Source organism: Belonocnema kinseyi, chromosome 2 (genome assembly GCF_010883055.1).
Source record: "Belonocnema kinseyi isolate 2016_QV_RU_SX_M_011 chromosome 2, B_treatae_v1, whole genome shotgun sequence".
In the NCBI taxonomy this organism is placed as follows: domain Eukaryota; kingdom Metazoa; phylum Arthropoda; class Insecta; order Hymenoptera; family Cynipidae; genus Belonocnema; species Belonocnema kinseyi.
The window spans coordinates 69,941,255-69,947,150 of NC_046658.1; the positions used below are offsets into that span (position 1 = coordinate 69,941,255).

Here is a 5,896-nt window from a genome sequence, read left to right on the forward strand (position 1 = left end):
TACGAACTTAAAAATGACTATATCTTGAAATCAGATCACTCTCAGGAAAAATCCTTTTAAGGGGTTATGAGACCTAGTTAGATGAATAAAATAAAACATATTCGAGGCCAATCTGTAGATGGCCCAAAAACCGGCCTTATTGACCCTCCTCTTTTGACATCACACTTTTTCAACGGGTCTCCACGTTTCGAGACCCCCTGAATCCGAAAATCAGGTTTGCACGATGGCGTCTGTCTGTCTGTCTGTCCGTCCGTCCGTAAACACAATAACACTTGAAAAAATGAACGAATTAAATCCATCTTTGGCACACTTTTTCTAGGTCCTAAAAGAAAGGACGAGTTCGTTAACCAGCCATTTTTGATAAAAATTCAAAAAGTGAGCGCATTTTGAAAATTTTTGAGACCATTTTTTCCTGAATTTGAACATTCTATGTACGGATATTTTTAGTATTGAAAAGAACAAATAGTTTATCCTCATGACATTTTCGATAAAAAGAAAATTCTCAGAGTTATAGCGTTTTCAAAATTTTTTTAATCAACCGAAAGTCAAAATTTGAAACCGAAATTTGTAGACCTATTTGTAGAATATCCAGGAATTCTGTCCTTCATTGTTTGAATCGATCTGGGACAAGGCTTCACGGGTTCTCTGTAGCAGGTGGTCCATGAGTCATTCGGATGCAGTCAATGAGATGATCCACCAACAAGTAATATGGTCGAAATGAAATTGTATAAATAATTTCTGATTGGATGTAATGTTCAAAAATATAGGCATGAAGTGAGAACGTGAAGGAGAATGTCCTAAGATAGATGGTAATTTGTATCAAAGACAAGCACCTCTCAGAATAAATAAACATTAAAGTTTACGTGTTATTTCTGTAGAAATTCTTACTATTGTCTTTCTTTGTCGAAAAAAGTTGTAAAGGTACTGAGGAACTTCATTTTTCATGATTGAATACTTTAAGTTACGAGGCCCGCTCGCGCTTTAAATTAAGCTCATCAGTAATGTAATCTTACACAAATCAACTACATCAACGAGTTGCAAGGGCATTCTTTTTCTTATTCAGCTACTGAAGTTTCAAAAAGTTTTCTTAGATATGTTAGGGATCATCTTTCTCCAAGACAATACCTCTGTTTTACTATAGTTATGAGGTAAACCATTGTCCGAACGCAAACCGGCCACATAACCAATATCCTCTGGAAACCAACTCAGAAATTTAATACAATTTATATGCCATGCAATTTTTACACATAGTAGATACTGCAAGCTGCGCAAGTTGCAAAATTATTATTTAACATAATTTCTATAAATAACGGTGAAAAATTACCTGAGCGGACTGAAAATCTTTCATAATTGTTTAAAATTAATTTGCGACATTAGTATTTTTGTTCATTGACAAGTATATTACAGTTGGCCTCAACTAACCTTAGCCTTGATGGATTTTCAGTTTTTCCCATTTATAACATAACTTGAGCCAGCCTCTGTTTATTAGTATACAAGCTGGGTCGACTCCCATGGGTGCGTGTGATCACATATAATTTTGTAGTTATCCACCTTCTTGTAGATGGCTCTACTGTAGGGGCATAAGTGGAGGTAATATTTTCTTAAAATATCTTGGCGCCGCCATTCTAGTGTTCGTTGAGCTTATGGTTTCGTCAACAAATTTTCCTAAGTTCAAAAAAGTTTTTTCTCGCCGTATGAAGTGAAATCAGAAAATTTAAAAATAAACAATGTTAAAGTAAATTGAAATGTTTGTGCTGTGCCAGGATGTCACTGATTTCACTTCTCTATTATAATTCAAATAAATAAAACATTGAAAAAAGGTTAAATTGAATGTGTTATGTAATTCTTTATTTATTGGAGAATTATTGCAAAATTGTACAAATTTATGCCGAAAAATGGTACAGGAAACAGTATTTACACATTTCTCGTCTTAAATTTGTGTAATTTTGAATTAATTCAAACGAACACATGGCTACGCTTTAGTTTGCCACCTCCTTGTAGATTGCGCTAGAGTCGCTATAAGTGGTCAAACCCAGCCTGCTAGTATAGTCAAGTTTGAAGTGTCATATTCTGATCCTGCTCTTAGATACCGCAAGACGGCGCTGCGGGTTTCCCTCCCCACGTCCCTTCAAATCAGTCATCTCCTGTTTCCTCTTTCATTTGTAACGAGACATGCTGAAATGCCGAGTCCGAAAAGCACATAGAAATGACCGAAAGTGAGAATATTTTAATTATTAACACTCAAAAGTAACTCCACAGATAATTTTCAGTAAGAAAGAATAGCGTATAGGTTTCAAAAAACGTGTCCCAACCTATACATTTACCGGCATTTTTGCATTTGAGGGGGGGGGAGGCTGATCTGCACTTTATGGAAAATCCTCTATCAGACATAAAAATTCATTTAATTCACAACACATTGAACTTATTCATCTTGCAATTTCGATGAAAAATATTCAGTTAATAGGGTTTGAATAATGTCAACACGATATTTTTTCTACTCCTTGTAAACGAACTGTTGTATCTCTATTTATCTTTGTTGTGTCTCTGAATTCTATTTCGTAGTTCCTTGTTTAGTCCCAGTTAATCTCAGTAAGTCTCAGTACGTAACGAGACCTCTCGCTGAAACCGGCCGGTGCAGCAAAAACCCTGTCAGAAAGATTCGTAACTCTGTCGGGAACACTCGGGAGATCTGTTCCAAGTACCGTGCGATTAATTTTTCGAGGTCGCCTCGTGGAAAGTCACAAGAAAGCTACAATTAGTCCGAGGGAGGTCTCTACGAAGTCTTCGTTATTCCGGTGGCAGTCATTGTTAGTCTGACTTTCTGATTTTCAAGTGGCCAGCCCCTCGGTTGTGGGCACTTTTTTATTTTTGGCTGATAATTTCAGACCAAGTGCATATTATTCTGAAATATGTGTATCTGTGGAAATCTAAAGACTTAGCTAACTACTAATGAAGGAACTCAACCGATACCGTCAAATACAAAATTTTTTTTTAATTTTGTGAAGTGGTCATTTTTGGAAAAAAACACTTTAATCGGTTGTAGGTACCCTTAGAGAATCTGCTGCAAATGGGAAAATATAAAGAAAACCCACCACGATTATAGACAAAATTAAAGTTTACTTATTTTGGAACCCTTAATTGGCATTATTCATCGTCTGAAGCACAATGTTTGCATGTGAAGTAGCTGGCACGTATGACATTCGATTCGGGGTCGTCCCGATAAACGAGTTTTGACTGTATTACTTACTAGGTAGTTAAGTTAACATCGACGACGATATTAAACCAATCAAAAAAAACGGCTGCCCACAACCTATTGTGGCAGCCATCTTGAGAAGTGGTGAAAAAAATTCTTGTGTCAACATATTGGTTGCAATCAACATTGAATCACAAAGTATAATAAATTTACTGTATAAATATGCATTGCACTCACCTTTTCGATTGATTCACTTCGATTTATAACAATATTGCAAAGATTTAAAAAAATTTGTGATTTTTTTCAAGTACAGAAAACTAAATTTGTTCACAGCACAAAGAAGAAGTGCCTGTTCGCTTCGGTATTCGGCACAAAAAGAACGTGCTACCATAATACACAAATGACATCTGTCAGAAAAACCGCATCTGCTTTCTTTCAAAGGATAAGCAGGGGTATCCACAACCGAAACATGCCCACAACCGGACCTCTTACCTTGCTAATATATGACAGTAATAACAGGTGGCACCAGTGCAAAGAAATGGAGAAAACACGCTTCCCCTACCTATACAGTGTCCCAACCTGTATAACACGCCCCTACCCCTACCTTTCAAGAATACACCTTTGATGTAATACACATTTTAAAAAAACATTAATTTCTAAAAGAAGGAGAAAAATGTTGATAAAAAGTGTAGATTCTTGAAATGAGACATGCGACTAATCTGGTCAGAACTGCTAACTTTTATAATATTTTTTGGGGAAGCGGAAAGACTTGCCAGTGATTAGCCACAGAAATAAGGTCGACCACACCAGTAACCATTTCCGTCTTTCCCATGTCTCGTGGAGGGCGGGGGCACTCCTGTGACTGATTTCAGAAACAGTTTAGGTTACACCGCCATCATCCCACAATATGTTTGTCCATTGTGCAGCAATGCTTTGATTCTTAATGTTTATCGTACATTATATCACAAAAAATATCATTCTGAACACTCAGAGAAAAAGCTGTCTTGAAACAAAAGCATTGTACTTTTCGCTGTTTTGTTTTGAACCAGGCAAATATATTTTTTGCACAAATTTAATTATTTGTCTGGAAGATAAGGTGAAGTAAATCTCATAAGGATATTTTTTCGTACAAAAGGATTTCTGTTGAGATAAATGAGAATCCTCTCAACCTTAAATTCAAAAGTAGATTCCAATTACGTCAAGTAATATATTTTTGGCGATAAAATGTGTATTCATTTAAAGTCTATAAGTTTGATTTAAAGCTATTTTTGTAATTTTTTTGTAATTACTAAGATAAATGTAGAAGCCTGACATCTCCATCGTTTTTAAAGTAATTTTAACGTACGAATACATTGATACATGAAGTGTCAAAAAATACGGAGGTAATACATTTTCGGAACTATATCTCGTTTTTTTTAATCACATACAATGATCTAGTAACTTAACATAATTAAATGTTTCTTGAAAATCCTTTATTTTAGACAAAATGAATATTTGTGAAACTATCAAAACCTTGGTTGAAGTAATGATCATCTAAACTTGCATTCATGGAATTTTATTACACCATATGCTAGAAGTCCTAGACAGATGGTGTAACTATTGATTACTACACAAGTAGCTGGCGCTTTAAGAAATGTCTAAATTATTTACGAAACGTCTAATTTCACTAATAAGTAGCTACGACATTATGTACTGGAACATTAATGCATATTTACATCGTATATCCTTACCTGAAATTATCGAATATATACTGACAAGTGAACAAGATTTATAAACAACAAAGGATTATGGAAATAGGTAATAGTTTTTCACAGATAGTTTGTAAAAATATAAATAAAAATTTATATGACTAAAAAAAAGTCAGCGACAACTTCCAGAATAGTGTATCATTTTATTACTCCTGCAAAAGTTGCTCCTCAAATAAACATTGTAACGGTTTGGAATATTATACTAATTCCCTTATCAGATTAAAACATTAAATATATTAAGATGACTGAAAAAGCCAACAAAATGCTATTAAAGAAGTCAGTGCTTGTGTAATTAAAAATGGAGCCGGAGCTGGATCTCCAGATTCACATCAAATTTTTAATTATTCATCTACGTCACTTTCCTTAAATCTATATCCAAATGATTTATTACTGTCCCTTTCCTGCTTTTAATCCGTATTAGTCTCAAAAGCATCAAACATACGAGCACATACACAATGTTTGAAGTGTGAATTTCTTTTTAAAAAATTTGTTGGCTTTTTCAATCTTCGTAAATACACCATATACACAAATGCTGATTGTCTTGTCTAACTAGTGATTTGCGGATTTCTTCTACTAGACATCTTTTTTAACTCGAGATTTTTACAACTTACGACCAAACGAAAATTTAAGCGAAATTTTTATTTTGTCAGAAATAGCGCATTTAACAACTTTTTCCAAATAAGATCAAGGTACTTTGCCTGAATTATGCTTTTATATTTCGTAGTGCATTCAAGGCCGCTTCTAATCTACCAATTGTTATAAAAATGTGAACATATTATGTAAGTCGGTTATATTGCACTTTACATGGAAAAAAGTTTTTTTAGTATTTCAGTATAGCTGGAGCCTACTCTGTTAAACCATTTGTTGAGAATCGAATACTTTTCGAGATGGAAACATCTTTGCACGTAGCAACTTTGCACGTGCCGAACTGTGCACGTCGAAGGCCAGGAGGGCA

General features: G+C 34.7%; 1 protein-coding gene across 1 annotated transcript in view; it reads left to right on the forward strand.

Annotated features, from left to right (window-relative positions):
* The window catches only part of LOC117168330 (putative gustatory receptor 28b), a 22,893-nt gene extending 17,909 nt beyond the window's left edge, over positions 1–4,984 (forward strand). The window contains exon 8 of the mRNA XM_033353908.1: positions 4,675–4,984. The gene's annotated coding sequence lies outside the window, so the exon portion shown is untranslated. The remainder of the gene's footprint in view (positions 1–4,674) is intronic.
* The last annotated feature ends 912 nt before the right edge of the window (positions 4,985–5,896 follow it).